Source organism: Rosa chinensis, chromosome 4, assembly GCF_002994745.2.
Source record: "Rosa chinensis cultivar Old Blush chromosome 4, RchiOBHm-V2, whole genome shotgun sequence".
Lineage (NCBI taxonomy): Eukaryota > Viridiplantae > Streptophyta > Magnoliopsida > Rosales > Rosaceae > Rosa > Rosa chinensis.
In genome coordinates, this window is record NC_037091.1 from 26,672,892 (window position 1) to 26,688,709 (window position 15,818).

At 35.2% G+C, this 15,818-nt stretch overlaps 1 non-coding gene across 1 annotated transcript; it reads left to right on the top strand.

Annotated features, from left to right (window-relative positions):
* The first annotated feature begins 929 nt into the window (after positions 1 to 929).
* On the top strand, positions 930 to 1,054 carry LOC112201215. The gene has a single exon (XR_002936671.1). It is a non-coding gene; the product is annotated as a small nucleolar RNA snoR86 (small nucleolar RNA).
* The last annotated feature ends 14,764 nt before the right edge of the window (positions 1,055 to 15,818 follow it).

Below are 15,818 nucleotides of genomic sequence, written 5' to 3' on the forward strand. Positions count from 1 at the left end.
CATGAACTTGTAAAAGATGTTGCAGATTCCCATCAAAGAAGAATTGCCTTCACTTAAATTGTCATAACTCCTTCTAGAAAAGTCAGAATAGCAAACCGTAAAATTTCTCAGAAATTAGAAACATGGGGCTTTCCGTGCATATAGGGCACAACTCTTAGTTCCATCCGAGCAGTTCCCAGTAATTCAGCGAATTTAGGTGTTCTGCACAACAGTTTCCATGTTGCAGATTCTCGTTCAAGCTGAACTTTCTTCACTTAAATTGCCATAACTCCTTCTAGAAAAGTCGGAATTGCAAACTGTAAAATTCCTCAGAAACTAGACACATGGGGCTTTCCGTGTATATAGGGTACAACTCCTAATTCTGTTTAAGCAATTTCCAGTAATTCAGCGAAGTTAGGTATTTTGCACAACAGTTTCTGTGTTATTTATATAATATTTTTTGTTTGCGGGCTTTTACGGGTCTGGCCTAGCTGGCTTTTGGCGGGCAGGATTTTTGAGGGTTTTTGAGGGGCCAGGCTTTTGGCCTTCAAGGTCGGCAGGCCTCCATCGGCCCACTTGATCCGCGGATTTTTTGATGAGGCCTAAATTAGAGTAAAATCAGTAAATGGTCAAAATCTCATGATATTATATAGATTCAAAGGATGGCCAGATTCGGAGATTCCCAAATATTCGGTGGACAGCTTCGTCATTTCACTGAGTCATCGATTAGGGTTTCAGCCTTGTGGGCCTATAAATACCAAGTCTAAAAGCTTCAGATTTCAAGCGGAGATTCCATGGTTCTCTTTTCTCATCAGTCTCCTTCTCTAGGTCTTTTTGGTTCTCGTATCCTATAGTCGTTTTGGTTTGTATCCGTTTTCAAAATGTTCTTGTTGTTGTGTTGGTTTTGAGAACTTGTTAGATTTGATTTGATAGAGAAAAGCCAATTTGCAGAGCAAAGGCGTCTAATTAATGGCGCAAATTGCATTGAAGGTTGGCAATAACTAACCATGAAGCGATTCTCCGTGCCTTCCAAATCTCTTAATTTTGAGTTTGGCCTCGAACAAGTCGCTATATTTCTTCCTTCCCATCTCTCTCCCTCTTTTTCTTTTTGTTGTAGTTTCAGGATCTGTCAAAACCTCTGTTCTTCAGATCTAAAATTCCTCTGAACTCTGATGTTGCGGGGAAATGACTGTTTTCTCATGTATAAATTTGTTGGGTTTTCGTTTTTCTGGTTGTTGTTCTCTTTAACTATAGAGTAAGATGGAAAAGGATTAGATCAACACGAAAATAACCATGTAACATTAGTTTGTTCATTCTTGTGGTTATGAGAACTTACGGAACTCCACATTTCCTGTTAAAAAAGAAAAAGGTCACTCTAGATTAGATTAATTTATTTTCAAATTTGATTGGTGATTTTAATGAAGATGCGATCGATGATGGGGCTGGAAAGAATAGGACTTAAAAAAATTGCTGATTTAGCTGGAACTATCAGAAAGAAACAATGCATGTCTGAAGAAACAATGGAAGTAATAATAAAAATTATTCTGGGTGGAAGTTTGATGAGATAGTGAACGACATTACTAGTCAATTTGATGGATTATGGCATGGGTGTCGAACAAAAAAAAAAAAAACCGAAAGTTCGAATCCGCTGTAGAGTTTAAAGGTATGATTTGGGGAAGAGGAGATATTATTTTATCATTTGGGTAGAGTATACAATGAGAACCTAGGCATTAGAAATTGCGAGTGAATACAAATGAACTCATGATACAGAGGATTGATATTCCTCAAAATTTTTAGAGGGCAGTTTATCAGAAATAGGAGTAAAAACAGAGATTAGATAGGGGTACTTTCATCCTTGCTCTCACACAACCGCTTTAAAACAAAGTTTTGGCTTAAAATCCAATCAATCCTTTGTGTATATGACTCAAGGAGATGACCATGGTCGTTATCTAGCACGTAGACAGCTCTGGCTTCCCATTCGTACCGCCTTACATGGTGGTTTTTGTTGAAGTAATTTTTGCAATGGTCATTCGTCGGTGGTTGTTGACGTTGGGTAGGCCGTAGGCCATCTCTTGGAGGTCCTCTGGTCTACATTCTTAGGTACTAGGTAGGACTCAGCTCAGCGCCAGTATTGCTGGGTTCCATTGTTGGTGCTGGGATTGCTAAAAGCCTACAAGTTGGTATTGGGCCAAGGATTTTGTAACTGGCCTTCGGCTTTTATCTTTGATTTTTATACTTAAATGGATGGAGGGCATGTGGAATCTTCTTCTCAATGGAGATGTCATAGGTTAGCATGTAGATCTTAAGCCCTTCAGTATTTTCTTGGGATGTTTTTGTGCTTGTATATTTTGAGCTTTACAGATAGAAAGATGATGCTATTTTTTGACAGCTTCACAAAGGTGAGTTGCTATGTGTATGCTCATTGAATTATTAATAAATTGACATTTCTTTATATAAAAAAAAAAAAAATTAGAGGTCAAAATTTTACTATTGAAGAATAGTTTCTAATCCTACTTTCTTTGTAGTGGGACTGTGGGAGCATTTCTCTAATACTAGACCCCTCTGATTCTCGTCGAACTATTAATGAATTAACATTTCTTCTAAAAAAATAAAGACCAAATTTATATCTTTTAACCACTTTTTATGAATTGTCTGTAATACTTATCAAAGCAAGTGTGGAGCATTTCTTTGATATTATGATCCCCTTTATCTTGGGATGCTTCCTTTCTATGACATAAAGTTGTTTGCATATATGATGGTATAGAAATAAATTTATAGTGCAGCTCTATGTTGCCTTCAAAGTGTTGTTTGCAGTTGCTACTAGAACCATATAATTTTGGCATGCAAACCCCCCTAGTGCCTCTATGTCATGTTTCAAGAAATTAACAAGCATATCCAAATTTTATCAAGCAGTACATTTTAATAGTATTAATGGTTCTATTCAAACTCTGTAGATGATCATGACCTCTATCGTTTAACAACAAGGTCTTGTTTCCAATCTAATTTAATCACATTTGAAAGGAATTTAATTTCGTTGCGGATGTTGCACACTCATGTAGTTGTTTTAGTTTGGGACAAGTGTTTGGTCCATAATTACTTAGCAATTATTCCCCTAATCTTGTACTTTTGTTTAACATTTGTGTTTATTTATATATATTTATTATGTTTTCCTTATCATGTTAGGAAATGATGGAGAAGCATGGAAAAACACTAAAAAGTCAACATTAGCACATTTTCCTACTCTGGTTAGGAGAAAGTGAGCTAGACAAGGAAGGAGGGGCGACAGCCTAACTAAACGAACTCCAAATAAGTTGAAACTTTCCAGATCCATTCTTAATATCCTAAGGGTCATTTCATATGAAGAGTTCAAGAGATATTTTGGAGTGGAAGACCTTCAAACAATCAGTTCAAGTTTCTGACTAAAGACGAAACTTCAAAACCGGACCTGTACAGATTCCGACAGCATTTCAGAACAAACCACGAAGAACTAAGCTCTGAAATTTTATCAAAATGATCTACACTCATGGTGGAAAATTTGGTATGAAGAAGTCAAAGGCTAATTCGGAAGTCTTGGCAGAGATCTAAGTGAAGAAAGAAAGGAGAAGAAAGTGCTCAAACGGATGAAAAAGAAGTCAACGGAGGTCAACGACGAATTCCAGACATTTCCGGCCAAGTTGGCGACCAAAAATATGTGTGGAAGACAAGGAAGAACTGACTAGGGTTACAAAATTTTGGTGGAAAGACTTTAGGTCTAGGTTATTTTGAAATTCAAAATGTGAATGATGACAAGTGATCCCATTCTTACACCTTACATCTTTGTCTCCCATTTATTACCTTGTTCCCTTACACAAAGACCCTTCCACCCTTATTTTTTCTCTTCTACCAAAATATCTATGGGCTTTCTAGGTCATTTCTATGTAGAGTTAAAAACTAGATCCACATTTTGTGCTTACACATTTGTCTATCATATCTAGCCCTTCATTTCATTCGATCTCCACCCTCCATTCATCACTTTTGGCCTATAAAAACACCCTCCCCTCATTTGGACGTTTTTCATATTCTCTTCTCACATCTCTTCACACAATTATCTTAGTTTCCTTGCTTTAGCTCATAGTTTCTCATAGTTTCTTAGCTTTGTGTAGAGATAGGTGTATAGCTTCTTGGGTTCTTGGTTTTTCCTTACCAAAACCAAAGTATCTATACACTTTTGATCAATCACAACTCCAGTTTCATATATCCAAGCCTTGTTCATCATAGTTCTAAGAGACTTGTGAAATTGTATGGTGTTTTTGGTTTCCTTCTCTTATTAGAAACTAAAAATACCATACTAGGAAGCATTTCTCACTTTGTTTTGTATCTTGGAGGGTAGAAAGTGTTCTTAGAGGTACGGTTTGGTTCTTTTTGGAACCAAACCCATGGGTATTCCTTTCTTTCTATACTCTTTTCTCTCTTTACTTGATGCTTTACAAGTTTATGGCTTTAATTTATGTAACTATGGGTTGTGAGTAGAATAAATTTGGGGCTAGGGTTTAGCTCTAGTCAAACTCATGTATAAAACAATATTTATCTCATTGATCAAAGTCTTTATTTTTTATTAGCTTAGTTTATTTTATTTTTGAGCAACCTAGTTTACTTTATAAATAACTAAAACCAACCAAGCCGTTCACTACCATAATTGTTAATACTATCCTTGCAATCTTTAGCTTCCAAAGGGCTAAGGTTGTGAACTTATAAAAAGTTAGATTGCATGTTTTTCTAGGCTTTCTTGCGGAAACTAGCTAGGTTTGAGTTTCCCCCAACCCTTTGGGTACGATTCTCCGCACTTCCCTATATTAAAACTTGGCCTCCAATGCTTGGGAGTAAGTAACATCACACACAACTTTGCACATATTTTCATACTCGTGATGCACGCAACAAGTTTTTGGCGCCGTTGCCGGGGATTGAGGTAAAATTTAATCGCTATCTAATAGGTTACCGTGGGACTAGAGAATCCGTGCAGTTTATCTTTACTTTGTTTTGCTAGTTTTTGTGGTAGTTTTCATATTTTTGAATTTGTTTAAGTACTTTGGGTAAGTAATTGGTAAATTATGGTAAGAGAGACTAAATTGAGCATGTCAAATTAAAATAAATAAATAAATAAATAAATATATAGTCTTGCCTATTTACTATTTGCTTATTACTTATTGCAAGTTCACCTTTTTGTATGTTGAAATTGGTTGTTAAAAGTAAAAAGTTGTAATTGCGGTAAAATTGGACTAATTGGAGCATATTGTACTTCTGAAAGTAAGTCTTAACTACTCATTCTTTTTACTTAAAACTTGTGCCAATTTTGCTTTTTGCTTGTAAGTTTAAGATTTCTTTGAATTTGTCAAGGTATTTTAATTTCACTTCTTTAAGGTTTGAATTTAATTAGAACTTGTGGAGTAGGATTTTATCTTTGTACCGTCGAGTTTATTCACTCTCCACAACTAGACTCATCCTATTGAATTAATTCATGAGGAGCTACTGAAATGTTAAGTGTTAGACAACACCCAAAGATAAATTCCTGTTCCCCTTTTAAGTAAATTGGATCGGGATTTCACCTTTATTAGTTCATCACTTTTCACAAGTAGGCTCACCTTAAGAGGGCGATGTCTAGGTAAGAGGCTAGGGATTTATCTCAGGTGTTGTGCCGTGTACTAAGTGAGCCTCGCTCTACCAAAGCCACATCTACTCTTACCTGGTCGTACTTCGAAAAGAGTTACCGTAAGTTTAAGTGTTGAAATTTGCGCTTAAGTTTGGAACTACACCAAGCGTTGTGCTTAGCTTAGAATTACGCCAAGCATAGTTTGGAATTACATCAAATTTGTTACACCTAATTTGGAACCACGCCAAATTTGAAATCCTTCTCCATTTACTTTTATACTTACAACTTCTAGTTAAATTCTTATCCTCTTAGAAGAGCAATTAAAGTTCTTTTGATAAAGGAATGGAGGTTGAAAATAAACAAGTTTTTGAGTAAATTGCACATATTTGGGCAAAAAGCGTAAATAGTTAAGCAAGCTCTAACAATTGCAATTTGCAAAAGTTAGAAAGATTTATGCGATCACTCATTTTGAGTGTGCTGATTTGTATTGTTTCTTGTATTCTTACTTATTAATACTTTTGACTTGTGTGATTCATAGGTGTATATGTCTTTGTCCCCTCAATTTGCAAGTGGTTTACATACCGTTTTAGAGCCTAACGATTAAGAGACACAGCAAGGGCAATCACTTAAGCTCACGGCCCCTTCTTCATCTACTATCTATTCTAATCTGTTGATTCAATCATCTGAGGAAGATTCAAGTAGTTCAAGTCACAATTAGGAGAAAGGGAGTTCGGTTCTAGTTGTTAACAATCTAGCCACGTTGGAGAGATTATTCAAGCTAGACCAAGAAGCAAGGGTTGCAAATCTAAGCCTTGGACAGAGAAAGTACAATATTGTGATAGCCAACGAAGAGGAAAGAGAGGAAAGGGGAGAACAAAGGCCAATAAGGAATTGTGCCTTACCATCATTGCCCACACATTCAAGATGCATTATCTTGCCACCGTGTGCCTCTTCATTTGAGATAAAGCCAAGCTTCTTGCAAACACTTCCAACCTTTTATGGATTGCCAAACAATGACCCATATCACCATCTACTAGAGTTTGAGGAGGCTTTTGCAAACATTGAGCTCAATGGAATGACGGAGGATGTTTTGAAGCTTAGGTTGTTTCCATGTTCCTTGAAGGAGAAAGCAAAGATGTGGCTCAACAAGTTGTCTTCTAATAGTATCCACTCTTGGGAAGATATGCAAAGGAAGTTTATCACTAAGTACTTTCCACCCGAAAAAGTAAATGAGAGGAGGACCGCTTTGATGACTTTTAGAGAAGATCAAGATGAGTTATTTCACGAAGCATGGGAGAGGTTCAAGAAGTTTGAGCTTGGTTGCCCTAACTATGGTCAAAGTCAAGACATGTTGATGAGCCTTTTCTATCAAGGGTTGTCTTCATAAACTAGAAGGCTTGCGACCTTGTGGGTTATTATTCCATAATTGAGATCTCTTAGCTAGTTTCTCCAACACTTGATGTGCTTCTCTTGAGGTCATATCCATGAAGTCACCGCCACTTGCATTATCAACATTCCTTCTAGTTTTTGAAGACAACCCTTGAAAGAAAAGACTCATCAACATGTCTTGACTTTGACCATGGTTAGGGAAACCAAGCTCAAGGTCTTTGAACATCTCCCACGCTTCGTGAAATAACTCATCTTGATCTTCTCTAGAAGTCATCAAAGCGGTCCTCCTCTCATTTGCTTTTCCGGGTGGAAAGTAATTAGTGATAAAATCCCTTATTGGCCTTTGCTCTCCCTTTTCCTCTCTTTCCTCTTTGTTGGCCATCACAATATGGTACTTTCTCGGTCCAAGGCTTGGATTTGCAACCCTTGCTTCTTAGTCTAGCTTGAATAATCTCTCCAAGGTGGCTAGATTGTTAACAAATAGAACCGGACTCCCTTTCTCTGAATTGTCACTTGAACTACTTGAATCTTCCTCAGATAATTGAATCAACGGATTAGAATAGATAGTAGAAGAAGGAGCCATGAGCTTAAGTGATTACCCTTGCGGTGTCTCTTGATTGTTAGGCTAAAAAACGGCATGTAAACCACTTGCAAATTGAGGGGACAAAGACATATACACCTATGATTCACACAAGTCAAAAGTGTTAGTAAATAAGAATACAAGAAACCATACAAATCAGCTCACTTAAAAAGAGTAATCGTAGAAATCTTTCTAACTTTTGCAAATTGCAATTGTTAGACCTTGTTTAACTATTTACGCTTTTTACCCAAATGTGCAATTTGCTCAAAGATGTTTATTTTCAACCTCCCTTCCTTTATCGAAAGAACTTTAATTGCGCTTCTAAGAGGATAAGAATTTAGCTAGAACTTGTAAGTCGAAAAGCAAATGGGAGAAGGATTTCAAATTTGGTGTAGTTCCAAACTAAGTTTAACAAATTTGGCGTAATTCCAAACCATGCTTGGCATAGTTCCAAGTAAGCGCAACGTTTGGCGTAGTAACAAATTTAAGCGCAAAGTTCAACACTTCAACTTTCGACAACTCTTTTTCCAGTACGACCAGGTAAGAATAGGTACGACTTTGGTAGAGCAAGGCTCACTTAGTACATGGCACAACAGCCGGGATAAACCCCTAGCCTCTTACCTAGACATCACCTTCTTAAGGTGAGCATACTTGTGAAAAGTGATGAACTAATAGGTTACAAATGTGAAATCCCGATCCAGTTTACTTAAAAGGGGAATAGGAATTGATCTTTGGGTGTTGTCTAACACTCAACATTTTGGTAACTCCTCATGAATTAATTCAATCGGATGAGCCTAGTTGTGGAGAGTGAATAAACTCGACGGTACAAAGATAAAATCGTACTCCACAAGTTCTAATTAAATTCAGACCTTAAAGAAGTGAAATTAAAATACCTTGACAAATTCAAAGAAATTTTTAACTTACAAGCCAAAAGCAAAATTGGCACAAGTTTTAAGTAAAAATAATGAGTAGTTAAGACTAACTTTCACAAGTATAATATGCTCCCATTAGTCCAATTTTACCGCAATTACAACTTTTTACTTTCAACATACTAAAAGGTGAACTTGCAATAAGTAATAAGCAAATAGTAAATAGGCAAGACAATATATTTATTTATTTTTTATTTTTTTAATTTGACATGCTCAATTTAGCATCTCTTACCATAATTTACCAATTACTTACCCAAATTACTTAAACAAATTCAAAAATAAGAAAACTACCACAAAAACTAGCAAAATAAAGTAAAGATAAACTGCACGGATTCTCTAGTGCCACGGTAACTTATTAGTTAGGGATTGAGTTTTACCTCCATCCCCCACAACGGCGCCAAAAACTTGTTGGGTGCATCACGAGTATGAAAATATGTGCGAAGTTGTGTGTGATGTTACCTCCTCCCAAGTATAGGAGGCCAAGTTTTAATATCAGGAAGTGAAAAGTATCGTACCCAAAGGATTGGGAGAAACTCAAACCTAGCTAGATTTCGGCAAGAAAGCCTAGAAAAACATGAAATCTAACTTTTTATAAGTTCACAACCTTAGCCCTTTGGAAGCAAAATATTGCAAGGATGGTATTGACAATTATGGTAGTGAACGGCTTGGTTAGTTTTAGTTTTTTATAAAGTAAACTAAGTTGCACAAAAATAAACTAAGCTAATAAAAAAATAAAGACTTTGATCAATGAGATAAATAGGAGCATAGGTTTTTGCACCTAGCCTCCCTCATGCATATAATGTAACTCATTTTCAAATACCAACATCTTTGATAAATTCCCCCTCGGTTTTCACTAGAGAAACCAAGCTACCAACTAATTATGCAACCTGACCATGTCGCTAAAGCAAAGCTAGATTACATAACCTTACTCACATCTACATTCTTTAAAACATAAGAGGGCATTGATGCCACAAGCGTAAGGCCTCTCGACTCTTAAACTCATGGAACCAAGCATTAATTTTAAGGTGAGAAACCCAAGCAATCTAGTTCTTCCCGTAAGAATAAGCTAAACCACCATCCTATTAGCTACACATGCTTCTCGGTTACAAAAGATTGTCAAGTTTAAGTTTCCGATTTCAGTAATTCCTACAACATGCTTCTAGGTGACAAATCCAAAAACACATGTAAGATAACATTAAAATAAAATAGCTAAAGAATTCAAAATATGCATATTCATCAAAAACATGGTATCACATTGTTTTATACATGAATTTTGGCTAGGGCTAAACCCTAGCCCCAAATTTATTCTACTCATAACCCATAGTTACATAAATTAAACCCATAAACTTGTAAAGAATCAAGTAAAGAGATAGAAGAGTAGAAAAAGAGAGGAATACCCAAGGGTTTGGTTCCAAAAAGAACCAAACCATACCTCTAAGAACACTTTCTACCCTCCGAGATACAAAACAAAGTGAGAAATGCTTCCTAGTATGGTATTTTTAGTTTCTAATAAGAGAAGGAAACCAAAAACACCATACCATTCCATAAGTCTCTTAGAACTATGATGAACAAGGCTTGGATATATGAAACTAGAGTTGTGATTGATCAAAAGTGTATGGATACTTTGGTTTTGGTAAGGAAAAACCAAGAACCCACGAAGCTATACACCTATCTCTACACAAAGCTAAGAAACTATGAACTAAAGCAAAGAAACTAAGAGAATTGTGTGAAGAGATGTGAGAAGAGAAGATGAAAAAAATCCAAATAAGGGGAGGGTTTTTTATAGGTCAAAAGTGATGGATGGAGGGTGGAGATCTAAGGAAATGATATGATAGACAAATGTGTAAGCACAAAATGTGAATCTAGTCTTTAAATCCACATAGAAATGACCTAAAAAGCTCATAGATATTTTTGTAGAGGAGAAAAAGTAAGGGTAGAAGGGTCATTGTGTAAAGGAATAAGGTAATAAATAGGAGACAAATATGTAAGGTGTAATAATGAGACCATTTGTCATCTTTCACAGTTTGAATTTCAAAATAACCTAGACCTAAAGTCTTCCCACCTAAAGTCTCTAACCCCAGTCAGCTCTTCCTTGTCCTCCACACATGTTCTTGGTTGGCCAACTTGGGCGGAAATGTCTGGAATCTGGTGTTGACCTCCGTTGACTTCTTTTTCGTCAGTTTGAACACTTTCTTGTCCTTTCTTTCTTCACTTACATCTCCGCCAAGACTTCCGAATTGGCCTTTGACTTCTTCATACCAAATTTTTTCCCATGAGTGTAGATCATTATGATAAAATTTCAGAGCTTAGTTCATCGTGGTTTGGCCGAAAATGCTGCCAGAATCTGTACAGGTCCGGTTTTACAGTTTTCCTCTTTTAGTCAGAAACTTGGACAGATCGTTTCATGGCTTTTCACTCCAAAATAGCTCTTGAACTCTTCATAAAAAATGATCCTTAGGATGTTAAGAATGGATCTAAAAAGTTTAAACTCATTTGGAGTTCGTTTGGTCAGGTTGCCGCCCCTCCTTCTTTGTCTACCTCACTTTCTCCTAACCAGAGTAGGAAAATGTGCTAAGTTTGACTTTTTAGTGTTTTTCCATGCTTTTCCATCATTTCCTAGCATGATAAGGAAAACATAATAAATATATATAAATAAACACAAAGGTTAAGCAAAAGTATAAAATTAGGGGAATAATGACTAGGTAATTATGGATATAACAAAATACCTCACACTTACACTTTGCTTGTCCTCAAGCAAAAACATAAACGAAACTAGCATGAACAAACTAACAGGCTCACTTGCATCCTTGATGAGTTTAATCATTTTCTCTCAGAGAACCATGACTTAGTAAATTGACTTTCCATTAAGCAAGCTTAGAAACTAGATTTTCGAAATGCAAAGCTAATAATTGGATTTGGAAAGTCATGCTCAACAAATTCTGTGCATATGTCATGTGTGCCACCATAAATGATTAATGTGGGATTAACTTGAACCACACTTGTCTATCCATCAACTCACATGGATATCACTCATTTTCACTCAAGTTTTTAATGATTAGTATTTGCATTCAAAAGCAATTCAATTGACATGATTTCCATATGCTTGCTCTTCCATCTTTTCTCCACATGATCATTGCATGAGTTCTCTTGGATCACAAGGTCTTTTAGTTAGGTTATAATGGGGCTTAAGGCGGGGGTTTAAGAAATGAAGGGAAAGGAAATTACAAATTCTAAGCCTCCTAGTAAGCAATTTTCTTGTTGAGTTCCTTTTTCTCTAAGACTCTAGGTGCTTTGTAAAACCTTTTTTTTTCTTTTCACAAACCTAGAAACTAAAGGACTACTAAAAATTATTATTCACCCTTTTGTACAACCCACATTGTTTTTGTAATTTTTTTTTTCACACGATTTTTGCACAACACATTTTTTTTTTCATTTTCTATTTTCTTTTCTTTGGTGACCCTTGTGCATATTGACTTTGAAAAATTCTTTTGATATTTTGAACATGTTTCTAGGGTCACCCTTTTTCTTTTCTTGGCTACACACACAAATATTCTACCCCACCTCACACTTATTCTTTTGTAATATCCTCAAACCCATTTACAAGCACCAAATTAATAAGAGGACTCACTTTGCTTACCACTTTGATTTGAAAGGGTAGGAAGAGTGTTTAAGTTTTAAAAAAGTAGACATTTGTGGTGGTGAAGAAATGAAAGGCTAACACTTTTTTTTTAAAGGCTCAAATTGGCTTACTAATGGATTTTCATTTTAAGGACAAAAGTTATTTGGCCATGGTGGATTCATAATGTCTTAATCTTCACCAATAACAACTTATGTTTTGATATAAAGTTTCGAAAGATTTGGAGCAAGTTCTAAATTACATGCACAATGAAAGAATTAGTGCATTTGAAACTTGTATGCACTCTCTTAGGCTCAAAAGCTTACATAATTAGGCATAGATAGTTTCAACAAATTTAGTCCTTATCTTTTCCACATGAATGCATCTAAATGACATAGGCAATATGAGTTTAAATGCATGTGAGCACAAAATGCCAAATATTTTTATTAAATAAGCATTGATCTTCAATCGCTAAACATGCTCAAAGTCAATCAAACCAATTAGACATAAGTTCAATTTCATCATCGGGGTTTATTTCATATTTGGACCAAGCAATCAAACAAACACATATATTTTTGAATTTTTATGTTTTTTTTTTCAATAAGAAAAAGAAAATAAATGAAGGGATAAGGAATTTAATTACTTAGCCTTACCACCTCACACTTAAATCACACGTTGTCCTCAATGTGCCATTATGAACAATTGTGAAATATGTGCAAAGCTTAGGACTAAATAAAAAACTTCTTAATGCTAATCAGCACAATTTATTAACAATTAACAATGGCCAAACAAGCACTTCACACTTAAAACATCATATAATCCTTAATGTATAATAAAGCTATTAAGATCCTATCAATGTTTTGGGGAGCATGCATCATTAAATGCCAAGACTAGCATCAAAACAATTAAACTAATTACAAGGCAAGAAAGAAAAGGTAGCCATCTAACACTTAAACTTTGGACAAAGTTTTCAATAAAAGCTAAATCTTTTGTGTTTTATCCTTTGATTAAGTGTAAAATGACTATCCAAAACTCCCAAAACCACAACATACTAACACTTAAACAATTAAACAAAAAAAATAATGCTAGGAAAGACAAAAGTGAGAGATTAGAAAACAAAAACTCTTTGAAGATCCTCCATTTAGCTCCATAATGCAAATAGGTGATAACCACACAAGGCCAAGTGAGGCACTTGCCATCCATTAAACTCCATGCACATAGAACCAAAGGAATCTCACAGTTAGGCTTTGACACATTTTGCTAGATCTTGGCTTCATTGCTCTTCCACAAACTCTCAAGCTCTTCCTCTTTTCTTCATTCTTTTGGAATCCGCCAAATTGGGTTTAAGTTTAAGGACATTAACAAGGTCTTAGTGCTTCCTCAAATAGATGGAGGGTCTTTAAAGCAATTGACTTCCTCGTATGCATCCTTACATGCACTCCTTAAGTAAGGCTTGACTCTATGACCATTCACCTTAAAGGTCGTTCCATCAGCCAAGTTTTTCAAAGTTACAGCCCCATGAGTAAATACCTCCACAAGCTCAAATGGTCCACTCCATCTTGACCTCAACTTGCCCAGAAACTGTTTCAACTTAGAGTTGAAGAGTAGCACAAGTTGCCCCTCTTCTATGTGCTTTATCTTGAGTCTTTGATCATGGAAGGCTTGGTTAGATCAATGTGTTAATAAATTGAGTTGACTAGCATTAAGAAGTTTTTTATTTGGTCATAAGCTTTGCACATATTTCACATTTTTTCATAACGGCGCATTGAGGACAATGTCTGATTTAAGTGTGAGTTGGTAAGGCTAAGTAATTAAATTCCTTATCATTTCATTTATTTTTTTTTTCTTATTGAAAAAAAAAACATAAAAATTGAAAATTTTGAAAAATTGAAAAATCTGTGTGTTTGTTTGCTTGCGTGGTCTAAGTATGAAACAAACCCAAATGATGAAACCGAACTTATGTCTAATTGGTTTGATTGATTTTGAGCATGTTTAGCGATTGAAGATCAATGCTTATTTAATAACTGGATTTGGCGTTTTGTGCTCACATGTATTTAAACTCGTATTGCCTATGTCATTTAGATGCATTCATGTGGGAAAAATAAGGACTAAATTTGTTGAAACTTGTATGCACTCTCTCAGGCTCAAAAGCTCACATAATTAGGCATAGATAGTTTCAACAAATTTAGTTTTTCCCACATGGATGCATATGAAACAAATCCCGATGATGAAACCGAACTTATGTCTAATTGGTTTGATTGATTTTGAGATGTTTAGCGATTCAAGATCAATGCTTATTTAATAAATGGATTTGACATTTTGTGCTCACATGCATTTAAACTCATATTGCCTATGTCAACAAGTCTCTTTAAATGCTACCCATATTTTCTCCTACACCAATTACTTTATGTACTTTTTGTTTTTTGTTTTTTTATTTTATTGAAAATGGTTGCTATTGGCTGCCCTCAAGTCTTGATTACTGAAACCATAGAATACAAGAGGGGACATACAACATAAACCTCAAATTACAATAAGCAGAGGTAGAGCCAGGATTTGATGTCAAGTGGGGCACTCACAAAATATTAAAACTCCATAAAAGAAAAGAAAATTTTCATTGACAAATAAAAGAAAGAAAAAAACACCCAAAATGATATCTTGTATTCTCTGAAACAATTTGTAAATAACTATATTAAAAGCAATTTCAAAACTAGTGTAAATGTCCAAAACATAATATATATTAATAATATTATACACAAAACATAAATGTTGAGGCCAGAAAGGCAAAACAAAAAAACAGAAATGCTATTCGTGCATGGTAGCTCGAACCCCTGACCCAAATGTTGCCAATTAATCAAGCTTCCACTATGCCAGACTAATCACATTGCATATGCAAAACAAAAAAACAGAAATGCTATTCGTGCATGGTGGCTCGAACCCCTGACCCAAATGTTGCCAATTAATCAAGCTTCCACTATGCCAGACTAATCACATTGCATATGAACAAACTAGAAAATATATAAATTTTGTTGGGTCACGAGATCCAGTAGGCCCCAACGTGGCTCTGCCACTGACAATAAGAGCAAATGCACCCATGAACCAAGGGCAATTGCTGATTTGCCAATAAAATTGGTACTACCAATCCACTATTCATCTCAAATTAGCAATTGCCTCCAGTTTATACAATGCACTAGTAAAAGGCAATTTGCCTGCCAATCCACTATTCACACTTCAAATTTGAATAATTCATTAAATTAATAATTTAATTAACTAATTAATTAATAATTAAATTAATCATCCAATGTTAATGTAATAAAAAATTAATGAATAAATTTAAAAACAAATAAAATTGTATATCTAGTATAAATATCTATGACAATTGATAAGATTACCGACCAATCTTCATTTGCCATGTGTCGACTTTAGATACATTTATCTTACAAAAAATTATATAATTTCTGATAAGATAATCGCCCAATCATCATTGGACACGTGTCAACGTTATCTTCTGAAAATATATTTAGGATATGTGATAAGATTTTCAACCTATATATACGTGACACGTGTACTTATCCTAACTTTTTATCTTTCAATATTGTTAATAAATAAGCTTTAGACTCCATTCTCTGCTCACACATTCCTCTCATTCTACACCTACATCTCTTTCCAAATCTATCATACATCTCTTTTCTTCTCTTTCCG